Source organism: Molossus molossus, unplaced genomic scaffold (assembly GCF_014108415.1).
Source record: "Molossus molossus isolate mMolMol1 unplaced genomic scaffold, mMolMol1.p scaffold_m16_p_3, whole genome shotgun sequence".
In the NCBI taxonomy this organism is placed as follows: Eukaryota; Metazoa; Chordata; class Mammalia; order Chiroptera; family Molossidae; genus Molossus; species Molossus molossus.
The window spans coordinates 93,793,302-93,808,355 of record NW_023425366.1 but is presented as its reverse complement, the minus strand read 5'-3'; the positions used below and the strand labels follow the sequence as shown (position 1 = coordinate 93,808,355).

Sequence of the window (15,054 nt, the reverse complement as noted above, 5' to 3'; positions counted from 1 at the left end):
CTAGATCCTGGCCCCTCGTGTTGAACTATTCTTTTCTATGTGGAAGTCCTGGAAAAATTTGGAAGTTCCATCTGGCATTTTATGCAATACTGACTCATTTGATATTTCCAGATTATTAAAGGTCTAAGTATTTATAGCAGAGTGTACCACCCTCTCTGCTCACTCTTTTTTAGGAAAGAGATCTGCTGACTGGAGATTTCTAAAGGTATATGAGGACGCACTTGGATTGAGGTGGGCATCCTTGTTCTGCCACAAACCCCAGCATTTGGGGCAATAAGACCTAGATTGTTGATTCTCTATGTGCCAGATGCTTTCTGTGCATTATTCCTAATCTCACAACCACCCTGAAAAGCAGCAATTTCCATATTACAGCTGAGGAATGAGGCTCAGCGATAGTAAAGGACTTGTCTGAGAGACCGAGCTGGGATCCAAACCTGTTTCTGTATGGTTTCCAAGTCCCTATTCTGCCCATCACTTCCTGGTGCCTCCCAGAGCTGGAAAGAGAGTTTTCTGGGCCCCAGTTTCCTCATCTGTAAAACATGAGAGTTGGACAAGATGGTCACTAAGTTCTGTTTGACTTTTAACATCCAATACTGATATTTTAGGGCTTTCTGATGCAGAGAATGTCACTCATTCTTAGGCGAACCCCCTTTGGATGTTTTTAGATGTCTCTAATCCTGGCTCAGATTTTCAAACAGGATGTTGACAGTTAGATTTAATATTAATCTTGTCTCCTGTGGTATTTGGATTCCTGCCAATTCTTTGTTACTTTAAAGAATGGAGAGCATTGTTTTCTCTGTTATTGTATTTTCACATAAACCTACTCTATACTGTTTCTTTTTCTAACCCCGAACCATGGGTTTATATTTAACCAGATTGTTGACTTTATTTTTTGCACATTTGACCAACTATAATACAGATTTCTAAATCCTTCTTTAAAATCCATAATGATCTAGGTTCTCTTTAGAACATCATGTAAAACAGTGTCACATTTTCATAAAACTGGACAATGAAAAAATGATGTCAGAGGACCATACTGCTCATCACCAAGTGAACTGTTAGAGTTGTGTGTGTCACATGCTGTTAGGTCAGCTCAGACTCCTGGTGACCAAAGAATGAGTGATGTCCACAATGTCCTGTCCTCAACAGCCTGCTCAGCTCCGTAGACTCATGCCCATGGCTTCTTTTAGGGAGTCATCTCACATTTGGTGTTCCTTTTATCCAGCTGTCTTCCATTTTTCCCAGCATTATTGTCTTTTCCAAAGAACCTGCCTTCTCATGATGTGCCCTGTAGGACAGCTTCAGTTTTGTCATTTTTGCTTCCAGTAATGTTTCAGGCTTAATTTGCTCTAGGGCCCACTTGTTCATTTTTCTGGCACTCCAGGGTATCCACAGAGCTCTCCTCCAACACCATATTTCAAACGAATCCATTTTGTTCCTACCAGCCTTCTTCACTGCCCAACTTTTGCATCCATACATACTAATTGGGTATGGATGGTCTTAGCCTTGGTCTCTAATGATACATCTTTGTGGTTGATGACCTCTCCTAATTCTTCCATTGCTGCCCTTCTGTGTCTCAGTCTTTTCTTATCTTGACAGCAGTCTCCAACTTGAAATGATGACTGAACCAAGGCAGGCAAAATCTTTTTTTTTTCTTTTTCTTTTTCTTTTAGAGAGAGAAGTGAGAAGGAGAGAGAGAAACATCAATGAGAGAGAACATCGACTGGCCGCCTCCTACATGCTCCCCACTGGGGATTGGGCCTACAACCTGGGCATGTGCCCTGACCGGGAATTGAACCGGAGACCTCTTGGTGCATGGGTCGATGCTGAACCACAGAGCCACACTGGCCAAACTAGGCAAAATCTTCAATAATTTCAATGTCTTCCTTGTCTATGTTCAAGTTGTGTAGTTCTTCTGTAGTCATGATTTTTGGCTTCTTGATATTCCTGCTTTGGCACTTTCTTTTTTTCAATTTCATCAGAAGTTGTTTCAAATCATTGCTACTTTCTGCCGGAAAGATGGTGTCATCTCTATATCTTAAGTTACTGACATTTTTTCCACCAATTTTTATTCCTCCCTTCTCTGAGTCAAGTCCAGTTTTTCATATGATATGTTCTGTGTACAGATTAAACAAATGGGGAAATAAAATGCACCCTGGTCTGACACCTTTGCCTCTAAGAAACCATTCTGCCTCTCCATAATCTGTCCTGACAGTGGCTTCCTGTCCACAATACAAGTTACGCATCAGGACGATCAAGTGCTGAGGCCTGCCTGTTTCTTCTAGAGCAGCTGTCCATGATCCACACAGTCAAAGGCTTTACTGTAGACTGTAAAACATAGACTAACCCTTTCAAATTCTTTGGAGCATTTCAGTATCCAAAGAATGTTCACAGTTAGGTCTCGAGTGCCTCTTCCTTTTCTGAATCCAGCTTTAACAGCCAGCATTTCTTGCTCCAAAGAAGATAGAAGCCTTTCTCACATCACCTCGAGCATCATTTTACTTGCATGGAAAAGAGAGCCATGGTCCTATATTATTGCACTCCTCGGCATCTCTTTCTTGAGAATTGGGATGTGTGTTGAGTGTTTCTAGCCCTTTGGCCATTGTTTTGTTTTCCATATTTGTTGACATATTCTTGCCTAGGATTTTGATAGATTGAGTCTCTGTGGTTTGAGTCTCTGAGTCTCTGATGAACTCTACCAGTATCCCATTTATTAGTTAGTGAAGATAAATTTAAATCCTCTCCATTATACCTATGTATTTGAAATCTACAGACACGCTTGCAAGTAGTTGTAATTATAATGAGAATATATTTTGAGTTCACAGTGATTATTTTAAGGCATTTGAAAATCTAAGCCATATCTCAACTAATGTCAGAATCTTAGATACTAAACCCATTTTATGTAAGTTAGAAATGACTATATCTGTACTTTTCTGTACCACCAGTTCTATTGAGGAATTCCTCTTCCTGGTTATTAGATTTACCTGGTAACAAAATATAGTAGTGTCAGCAACAAAAGCAGCCCCTTAATTATCAGAATTGTCTACTTTTTCTTTTGCGATAATAAGGTCCTATGATATTTACTCTGTAACTTCGAGGCTTTCTTAACTGCTCCAAAAACATAATGGCATCAGATAATCATACAACTTAATTCTGATATAAAAAAGTTAAAATATTCAACTAATACTTACTATAACTAATGTTCTTTATAGCCTCTTGCTTGTTTTAGGGTTAGCAGTTTGTACAGTATCTTCCGTTCCCATTTCTGATAATGATACTTTGCTAAAACCCGGCACTTGTAGATAGTCTTTCCTATGCAAGGCAATAGTGCTGAAGATGCAAATATGCAAAAGACATAATACACACCCCCAAAGACTTTATGGTATACTAGGAAAGAAATGGACAAAAACTGTTATATAATCTAAAAAAAATAGTAGCCATTAAAAGAGCAGAAATAAATGCCTAAGGGGGTCTGAAGAGCTGGCGTATCACCTGGGACCTGAAGATCAAGAAATTTTAGGGACATAAGGAATTAGGGGAGGGTATTCCAGGCAAAATAAATAGAACAAAAATCTTTATTATCACTTGGTTCACTCTTTTTGAATTTCCTTCTGTATCTAACTTCCTCCCATGCTTATCTCTTTAAACGGTTAACTCATATTTATCATTTGAGACTCCTTGGGGGGCCTCATCCTTCGGGAATCCTCCTCCACTCAGTAGGTTATGACTTCTAATTCAGTTCGATTGGGGTTAAGAACTATTCTTTTCAACTCTTCCCCATTTTATGAAATTAATCCCCTGCCACTTCTTTTTACAAGTTAGAGCCCTAGAGTCATTCCTGTGACCTTTATTTCCTTCCTCTCCCACATCTGGTTCATCACCATGTCTCACTACTTTTGTTTCCAAAATAAAAATGAAATCACTTAAATATTTAATAATATTTTAAAATGTGGCATATACATACAATGGGAAATTATTAAACCATAAAAAGGAATAAAATTTTAATAGCACACGGCATGACACAGATGGAGCTTGAACACATTACACTTAGCTTAGTGAAATAAGCCAGACACAGGAGGATAAATACTGTGATTTCACTTGTATAAAATCCTATACTAGATAAATTCATAGGGACAGAAAGTAGAAGAAAGATTACTAGGGGCAGACCTGGCCGGTTTGGCTCAGCTGTTGGAGCGTTGGCCTGCAGACCAGAGAGTTCTGGGTTTCTCGCTAGGCCCTAGTGACTAGGGGCATGTACCAAAAAAAAAAAAATTTACTGGGGCTGGAAGGAAGGGGAGTTATTGTTTAATGGGCACAGAATTTTTGCTGGAGATGATGGAAAGTTTTGGATATCAATAATGGTGATGGTTACACAACACTGTGAACATATTAAATGCCATTGAATTGTACACCTAAAAATAGTTAAAATGATAAATATTTTGTTATGTGTTTTATACCACAATCAAAAATTTAAAATATTTTTCTAAATAAAAAATTAAAAAAAAATCTATTCTGTTCAATTCTGCTTTTCTGGTCCAAGCCACCACCACCTCTCACCTGGACTATTGCAATAGTCACATTTGATCTAGTCCCTATCATTACACACTCATTCCCTGCTACCTACCCCGTATTTTCACTCCAGGGATATTAGATTTGAAACTATTGCAAAAATACACCAAACTAGTTCCCTGAAACAGTTTCATACTTGCTATTTCCTTCTGGAGGGTGGTCTTCCTCTGCCTCTCTGTGGGCATGACTCGGCATAATTCATGTTTCAGCTGAAACGTCATGTCCTTCTCGAAGAGGTTTACGCTGACCTTGTACTTCAGCCTTCCTTTTGTACCATAGAACTATTTTCTTTACCATGCTCAATCCAGTTTGTAACTTTTCTCTTTACCAATTAATTTAGCTTGAGTAAGAGGGTAGGTGGTGCCCCTACCTAAGACAGGAGAAGACAGGGGAAGACCATGTTTGAAGCAGGGTTAGGTTGGAAGGTTCGCTAAGCAAAGGAAGTGTAAAGTCCACCTGCAAACATGATTCAGAGTTAGAGGAAGAGAGTTGAACTAGAGACACACATTTAGGAAGTATTAGACTATAGGTGATATCGAAGGCCATGAGAATGAATGAGACAATCGGGGAATACTAGAAGGTTCAGAAGAAGAGGGGACATGGAACTAGGTCTTAAAGATATTTAGAGGTTTTATGAAGTAGCATTCAACAAATTAGAGAACTAACTAACAAGGAAGAAGAAAAACCAGGACCACGTAGTTTGACACAGGCCAAGAGTGGAAATATATCGAGAAGAAAGGAGTAGTGTTCTGTGTTGTCTGATGCTCTGAATTCAGGTAAGTTGAGCCGAGAAGAGTTTACATTAGGTCTGACATCATGAAGGCTATTGGGGACCTTGCTTAGAGCATTTGCAGTTAAAGACTCATCTAAATGGGGTGAAGAGAACAAACTGAGATGGATTAAATAGAAAATATGAGGGAGATGAGAAAGTGCAGACGGTGTGTGGGGTTGTTCATTTTGGAATAAGAATGGGGAAAAGGTACTGAGTGATGAGAAATCAATGGAGGTCTTTGCAGTCGTAAAGCATTTGCAGGTGACTATGCAGATAGGAATGAACTAGTAAAGAGTAGATGATGCCTGTGCGAAATAGGGCAAATAGGTGACATACCCGGGAAGGTGAGAACCACAGGGTCTGGGTCACTAGTCACAGGATAGAACCTTGACTGGGACAGCGACACTTTCTACTCTGGTTGCGAAAGGCAGTCAGCAGAAGGTAGGTGACAAGATCAAGCAAGAATTTCGAGTTGGTAGTGGCAAGGTGAGAGTCTGCACTGACGACCTGTGTATTCTCAGCGGATTCCAGGTGAGGTCATCAGCTGGTGCAAGTGTGGCGGAGGGGAAATCTGAGAAGAGATATGAAGGTACAGAACAGTTGTCTTGGAGAATGAGAGAGCAGCCCACTGGGAAAAAAGCATGGCTGTTTTGCTGGGCAAAGTTACATGCTCATCTGAGTTCTATAATCGTGCTAACAAAGTGAAACCAATGAGGCAGGTTTTGTTATTTTGTCAGCAGGAGCGGAGAAAGTAAGAGAGCTTCTTCCAGATGTGTTGTCAGACAAGTGAAGAGGAGGAGGAATATGAACGTGTAAAAGGAAGTTTTAAGAAATCCATCGAGAAAGCCATGTTGAGACCAGTTCATGGAGCCATGCCAGGCTAAAAATATAAACTTGACTTCACAGGCAAAGGGAAGTCACTGAAGTGTTTCTGACTCTGAAAGTAATCTGACCAAACCGGCACTCCTGAATAATTAACCTGCCTTGAATGTACAGCACTGAGATGGTAAAGAAAAGAAACAAGAACATCTGAGAAGGAACAGTGATTAGATAATCAAGATCTAAATGAAAATAAGCAACAGTTGACTTTGGCCAGACCACTGAAGGTTAAATTTCCAACAGATCTGTGGGAAACAGACCAACTTGAAGGGAACATCAGGTCACAGAAGAGAGAATCCTAAGGACTAGACTAGGATTAGTCAGGATATTACCTAGAAACCAGAAGCAGAACTACATCAAGGGGCATATCAATTAATCACAGAAGTCACTTTGGGTTTTGGCACCAAATAATCGTAAAATTGTCGACTAGCGATAGGGCTAGAGGAGACCAGGAAGAGCTCAGGAGTGGGATGAACAATGAGCAGAGTCAGAGCAGCTCAAGGCATAGGCATGGCCAACACCGGCTGCTGGGTGCTGGCCCAAAGTGCTAGTTAGTGCAGGGAGACCAGCCTGTTTAAAAGTAGGTTAGAAAGGACTTTGGAACTAATGTTCAAAAGCTCTGACAAAGCTCTGATTTGAATCCTGAGTGCTAGATTTTATGCCATCTAAATATATGTTCATGACATCAGTATGAGTTGAAATGGTAGAGTGAAAATCCATTAAGTAACACAGCGATACCTTAGTCAGCTTATTATAATACAGCGCGGAACTAGTAACATTTCACATCAGCCGTAGGATCTGATCCTCTCCTCCAACCTGGGAGTCAGTAGGCTACGCTGGGGATCCCGTGGACATCACCGGCGATCTGAAAGTACGCTCTGTGCCCTGCTAAACCTGCCACTCGGGTTGACTTTAAAATTTTAATTTAGTAAGCACACTCTCTCCATCACCTAATCATTCATGAACATATGGAGCAATAGAGCATCAGGACGGAACCACATTAAGTTTTATTCAATATCTGTCCATCTAACATTTTGTGGCCATCAAACATCAGGCACTGTGCTGGGCTGTGGATGCAAAGAAAAAAGATACCATCTCTGTTTCTGGTCTAGAAACCTACAGGTTATTGGTAAAGAAAGCTAAGCAAAGAGATATTAATAGATGTTATGACTGCAGTGTGCCCAAGATTTATGCATACATAACTCATGGGAAGGCCAAGGAGTGGGTGGAGAGATGGTGGCGGTGATGGAGGTAGTTTTAAAAGACACTCTGAAGAAGGATCAGAAATAAAAAGGGGGTGGGGGGTGCAATTAGAGGTAAAGGGTTAAGGCAGCTTAGAAGGAGGAAGTAACTGATACCAAGTCTTTAGTTACTAAGTAGCACTTTGGGGGGAATTCCCAGTAGCAGCATATGCTATAACATTTCAATTAGATTTGGATTTTTCTCATTTTATTTCTCTAGAGTACTTTATTTTTGTTTTCCCCTTCCTTGATTTAAAGTTCCATTAAGGATTTTTTTCATCTTTGCTTAGCTTTCATAAGACCAAACATAATGGGTACATGTAATAAATCCAGTAATAATAAACATAAAATCTTACCAAATTAGAAATATACATGTAAAATCAGTCATTAAAAATGAGTAAAAGTATTTATTGCCTTAGATTAAATTAACCAAAAGGAAAGCTGATGTAATTGAGGCAATAAAATACTGGTAGGTTGATCAGTTTTTTTCAGAAATGTTTCGAAGAAGGACCAAAGCATTTTTCTATAATATAAATAAAAATGCTTATCAGCAGATACTTACAGGGAAGGAAAAAAGAAAACCTCAAGCCAGTTTCTGTTTCCTTAAGAATGTATCCTGAAGTGACTTCTTAGCATCTTGGTACTGCTTTATTGGCAAATAAATTAAGGTGTATTTAATTTTGTTTGCCAATATTACCACATACACATTGTTTTGAACCCACATCTTCTGCTAAATAAATTACTTCCCTTTGGTTTCAGATCAAAAGCAACCTCAAAACAAGGACATCTTTTTTCAAGTTCAATTACTGACTCTTGGGACTCATACAGAAAAGGTATGGCTATGAAAACGAAATGATCCGCCACCCGCATCTAAATATGTTATTTATAGCATTAAGATAGGTGGATTATATGGGTCCGATTCTAATGTTTTTCTTCTGATACAATTAATGAAGATAAGCACCAGTGCTCACTTTCAGAGTAATCAGCTCTCTATTTCCTTCAGTGATTCCTGACTGTTGGATTTGTGGTATTAAGTACATTCTACGAACCTTCACAGCTAAGACCCCGAGACTCTTGGCTGCTAAGATCCACAAGTGAAATCAGCTAGATAAATGTGGCATTTCCACCCTCTCATGCAACCCTATTTGAACTAGAAGTAGAGCAATAATGTATCTAGGGTTCTGTAGCACATTCTTGATTTCAAATATTTTTTAGTATGAATGTAATGTTGTATGTTAGAACACTGTCAGGCAGTATCTTGATTTTTAGTTCGAATAATATGATTACTATACATATATGAGATTTTAAAATTTGGAAATGTAAAGTGCATTTTAAAAGAGTTCTCATTTTTTGCTCCTCCAGTGTGGCTCAGTGGTTGAGTGTCGCCCCATGAACCAAGAGGTTGTCAGTTCAATTCCCGATCAGGGCACATGCCCAGGTTGTGGGTCCGATCTCAGTAGGGGGCATGCAGGAGGTGGCCAATGGCTGTTTGCTCTCATCCATGTTTCTATCTCTCTCTCCCTATCCCTTCCTCTCTCTCTAAAATTAATTTTTAAAAAATCTTTAAAAAAATAAGAGTTCTCATTTTAAAACTACAAGTAATTAAAAAATAAATAAAATTATATATGACTTAATTAACATTATATCTACTTTTATTTTATTATTATTATTTAATCTTCACCTGCAGATATTTTTCCTTTGATTTTTTATTTTTTTTTATTTTTATTTTTAGATAGGGGGGGGATGGGGAGAGGGAGAGAGAAACATTAATTGGTTGCCTTCTACATGAACTGACCAAGGCAGGGATTGAACATGAGACCATTTGGTCTGAAAGCACATGCTTTAACTGCTGACCCAAACTGACCAGGGCTAATTAAATTTAAATTTATCCTTATTGTTGAAAGTATTATAGATGCTCCTCCTTTTTTCCCCATTGACCCCCTCCTCCCCACTCCCACCCCACCCTGCCTCCACTGCACTGTTGTCTGTGTCCATTGGCTATGCATATATGTATATAAGTTCTTTGCTTTATCTCTTTCCACACCCCAACTCCTTTTACGTAATTTTCAGTGAAAATGAAGCGTATCTGGTGATAGCATACCTTACAAAAATAAAATAAAAGCAAATTAAAAATTAACTACCTTTTGTCAGAAATGTACTTAGCAACCTGGGATAGGACCAGGGGTTTTGCCACTCATCCAGAGTTGGAGTGACCTATTGACCCTAAAGAGCTATTAAATTGTTACTCTGGTCAACTGGAATAAAGGAACTGGAAGAGACTGTCAAATGGGTTGACATAGTTTGAGTCAACTTAGAGAAGGAGACTTTAAATTGAGGTCAGAATCCTGCTGTAGGCAGCTCAGTGCGACAAATGTTTTGCCATCCTATTATCTTACGCATTTGCAAACATGTTAGGAGCTAAGGCGATATTAGAATTGTATAGAGCTGAGTAAGTTTCATCCTTTTGATCTGTCTGTAAGTGCTTGTTCTGCCTTTGAGGACTCATACGAATTCTTGTATTTGTCTATTTATGAAGCATCATGTGTCTCTCTTGCATCCTTTTATTTCCTTAGCCTCAGAAACTCACCTTTTGGAGTTATCTAACAGATTATTTATTTATTTACTTTAATTCTCACCTGAGGATATTGTTTCATTTATCTTTAGATAGAGTGCGAGGGAGGGAAAGAGGAAGAGAGAGAGAGAAACATCAGTGTGAGAGAGACACATCGATTGGTTGCCTCCTATACGACCTTGACCAGGGCAGGGATCGAACTGCAACTGAGATATGTGCCCTTGGCTGGAATCGAACCTGCAATTCTTTGGTCCTCAGGCTGATGCTCTAACCAGGCCAGGGCCCAGTCAATTTATAAGAATACAAATTCAGTTTGTGGCTGAGGGCTCCTCCCTCCTTTGTTTACCAAATTGTATTGAAAATTCCCTGGAGTGGGACAGAGCTCCTTCCTTATTCACTAGGAAAGGCCCAGGAGAGAGCGGCCCCTGGACCGTGTCTAGAGCATCTCTGTTGGCAGATTTTCCCACCGTATGTCCAGGTGGAGGTGACAGCTTGGCGTGGCAGCACTTCCAGGTCCTCCTGGAGAATGACAGCAATGTTCTCAGCCATGATTTCTGGAATTAAGGAAGGCATCTGCGGAAGAGCAATAACATTTCAGATCCTGCGGGCACCGATGATTATGCCAGCACCACCAAGACACTTCTCCTGGATCTGGCTTCATATTTAGCAGATCAGGAATAATGCCCTTCCTCTTATGTTTTCTCTCTATTTCTTCTTAGTTATATGTTCTTTGTCCAATATCAAACTGTGGTTTTATCTGATTGAGGAATTTAGAGACATGACAGGGTACTCGTTTCCAAGGAAGTGTATCTTTAAAAGCAAATACTCTTCCAGACTACTACAGTGCACATGGTGGTGTTATCTAATGTGCACGTAAGAGTATATGTCTAACACTGTACTGCTGGCCAGAAATAAATCCTGTGCTTTCAAACAGAAGGCGCCCACTGGTGCAGCAGAACCTTGTTCTATGCATCTTTTCTAAATTTGATTTGATGAGCGCAAGCCCCCCCCCCCCCCCCCCCCCCCCGCAAACTATCCATATGACCAATGTAGTTATCCTCGAACTTCAATATCCTATCAGGAAATACTGAGTCTTTAAATAAAATAATGTTGAGGTTTCTGGGGAATACAGGAGAGAACATCATTGACTTTTTCTATGTTGGCATGAAGAGGTTCGTACCAGGAATGGCTGCACATGTATTCACAGATGGCGGACAATCGTTTGCAACGCCAAGTTCTCCAGTTCATTTTGTGTCAGTAAATAAATGTGCACCTGCCAATGCTGGACAAAGGGGCACTCACTACTTCTCTCTAAGTTTCCTGAAAGGAAGCATCCTCCTTCTCGGCTCTAGCTGGGCTCGTTTCATGGCATTCTCAAGCAGCACACGCTCTTCTGGGGATCAAAGCAGGCCCCATGCTTAAGGAGGAAACCTTTGAAATTGATGAAGCTCCATTTCTCACGTGCCTTGTCTGACATTTAGCTGGGGCTTGTCCTTTCATCAACCTCTCTGGATACAGAAGCCACCAGACTGAAAAAAACAAACAAGAAAAAAAAACACACCACCATTCCTTAGGGATGGACAGAAGGAAGGGAACATCATTTCCTGATAATCGTATCATTCCAAAATTAGTCTTACGAACAAAGGAGGGAGGGGACCTTGACATTATTGAATTCCCACAGATGGTGTAGCTAGCAAATACTGGACCCCAACCAAAAATTTCAGAATGGATCTTCTTACCCTTTGTTAACTATAAAATAAATAGATTTCCAGACCTTTTGCAAAGGAAGGGCCTACATATGCAGTTTGAAAATGACAGGGAGAGAAATAAGAGAAAATTTTGTACTTTCCTGAAAAGATATAACTACTCTTCAGTGCATGGCTGTCCTCTCCAAGTTTATAAGGTTTAGCTAAAATCGATTAAAGGGGATAGTGAGAGGTATTTTTTTGTCTTCTGTCCTGAAAGATGTTTTTTCTTCTTTTACCTGATAACTTTCCCTAGCCCTTCGCTTTGGCACATGACCCAGGTGTGGACCGTGATAATACCCCACTTCCTTGGCCACAGTGATTGGTCCATGGGTGGGAATGTGATACCAGTAAGGTCGATCAAATTCCTTCCCTGAGATTTCTGTGTAGGTTCCATGAGAAAGAAGCTCTATTTCCTGGAGCTAGAATAAATTAAGGTTCTTTGGTTGCAAGTATTCTAAGCCAGTGCTGACTATTTTAAGAGAAAAGAAAGAGTTTATTGGAAGGATATAAGATAGCTCTGTGTGTTCTCTGTGGCAGCACATAGACTAAAATCGGAGCAATACAGAGAAGATTAGCGGGACCCCTGCGCAAGGACTCGTGAAGCGTTCCATATTTGAAAAAAAAAAAAAAAAGAAAGAAAGAAAGAAGAAAGATAGCTCTCAGTGTTGAAGGAAAGCTCAACAACCAGACCTTGTGAAGGCAGCCTTGGGGTTATGATATCAAAAGCTAATAGACACTTTCTTCAGGGGTCAGGGCCCAACCTCCAGGATGAATTAGCTCTAGTTCTTTTTTGCCCTTCTTTACTCAACTTAACTTAAAATTCAAGATACTGCCCTGGCTGGGTGGTTGGAGCATCATCCTGTGCACCAAAAGGTGGTGGATTCGAATCCTGGTCAGGGCACATACCCAGGTTGTGGGTTTGATCCGTAGTTGGGGCATGTGCAGGAGGCAGCCAATCTGTATTTTTCTCCCACATAGATGTTTCTCTCTCTCTCCCTTCCTTTCTCTAAAAAAAATCAATAAAAATATATATATATATTTATTTATTTATTTTAAAAAGATCCTGAAAGAGGTCTCTAGAATGTCCTTTTGAAAATTAGAATCACCCTAAATTTGTACATATTGAATAAGTAACGTTTCTTGGGATCTTCGTGTGATAAATCCCCGAGTGTTGTGGGGACCTCTGGAGCAGTTTCTTACCCTGGAGGGAGCTGGTGAAGTTAGTGAGAAGACCCTGGCTTTGGGCTTCTGTTTCAGAAGGCAGCTCTATTTCAGGAAGACTTCAGCGGACAAAGGAAAAGATAACCTGATAGGCAATCTCTGAATGAAATCTAGAGATTATAAGGATAAATATAAGCTATGGCTATGAGGTAAATATTAAAATTCCTTAGGGACTTGTTATACTTAGAAAGCACACCCTGGAGTTATCACTCCTATCATCTCCCATTTTTCCTATTGTTCATTGTTGGTGTTTATTGGTTCAAATGTAAACTATATCCCACCTTGGAATAGTTTCTGTCTCTGAGGATTCAATAAGTGCTTCAAAGAAAACCCTTTTCTGCACATGTTGGGGTGACAATGAGTGTGGGTGGGGAATCTCCACCTTTGTTTACCTGACATTCTTGAAACAGTGAGATCCTGAGACCTTCCTTGTTACTGTCTTAGGAAACTCTAGGTAAACTAGTAACACAAATATGTGTTCAGTGGTGAAAGAAGTTTGCGTGTAGAACTATTGGTCGAGTCATTGGTTCCTAGTCTGGGGACTAGCAGGCTTTCAAGAGCTGGGCTGAGAGAAAGAAGCAGAGGACAGGATGGCATTGTTCAGAAAACCTAGGGGCAAGTGGACAACTATTCCAGACTGGCCTTCCTCCAATTGATGTCAATATGACCTCTCTTTAAATGCTCAGAATCTTACCAAGTCAAGAATTTATTCAGGCCCAAAGCACTTTTATTAAAATATGCTTACACTGACAGGGTGTTAGTCATTACATTTGAGTGAGGATTGTTTTAAGAACTTTTTTTTTCTTATTGAGATACATGTATAAAACAAAATTCACCATGTTAAACATTTTAAAGTGTACAGTTCGGTAGTTTTACTGTATTAACTATCTTATGCAACCAATGTCACTATCTAATCCCAGAACATTTCATCACCCTCAAATCCCAGTTTTCTTAACACCTGGAAGCAGTAGGCACTTTAATCTTGAGAAAGTTTGCAGGAGGAAAGACAACAAGAGGAACGAGAAGTTTGGGCTGAGTGCCTGGAGGCAAACATGATAAAAGATACTCTTTAATATGTTGATTAAAGGTTGGCCCTGGCCAGTCTGGCTCAGTGGTTCAGTGTCAGCCTGCGGACCAAAGAGTCTCAGGTTCAGTTCTGGTCAAGGGCGTGTACTTTGGTTGCAGGTTGGATTCCTGGCCCTGGTTAGGGTTGTTCAGGAGGCAACCAATCAATGTGTCTCTCTCACATCAGATGTTGCTCCCTCCCACTCTATCTAAAAGTCAATGGAGGAATGTCCTCGGGTGAGGATTACAAAAAAAAAAAAAAATAGTAAAGTTAGCTCTGGAGTGTTGCTAAAGAGATATCTCTCCTGACTTTCTTCAGCATAAAAGACAGCCATCATTTGATTCTTAAATTAATGGGTTAGTATTTAAAAACAGTCTTGTGTCACTGAAAGATGAATGATGTAAATCCTGCTATACATAAGCCTTCCCTCAAAATGTGGCTGGCTCTATTCAGACTTCGAGTCCTGGGTAAGCCTGCCTCAGAATGTACCCGCACGACCTGGCAGTAGCTTCTCAACACAAAGAGATGGCTCCAAAGTTGGTAAGGCTTTCACTGGGACAATGGGAACGAGCAAGTGGAGGCTAGATACTACATGTATTGTGCATAATAAGAGAAAATAATTAAAAGGAAAAACAACAACCCAGAAGAGCGCATTCCCTTCAGTATGCTAGCTTGAAACCTACAAAGCTGGTCCCTGATGTTCTGGTCAAACACAAGAGTTTTCGTCATAGCAAGTGACTTAATGCTTCTGCACCAGCGAAAGGACGTAGTCAGTGAGGTCTTTTGGCAAGGTAATGTTGTCCTCCTAAGCCAAAGGAAGCAAAGATTGTTTTGAAATGTAACCTTAGGTTCCTGCCTACTAAGGTTTACCAAAAGACGGACTCATGCTTTGAAAGGGTACAATAGGCATTTCATTGAATTCTGCTAGTAAATAAAGCTGTGAGTACCTCAGGTGCAGGCTGTGGAAATGACAGGAGGAATCTGCC

General features: G+C 40.1%; 1 pseudogene; it reads left to right on the top strand.

The window, feature by feature from the left end:
- Window positions 1-12,302: 12,302 nt before the first annotated feature.
- On the top strand, window positions 12,303-12,398 carry LOC118642994 (annotated as a pseudogene).
- Window positions 12,399-15,054: the final 2,656 nt, after the last annotated feature.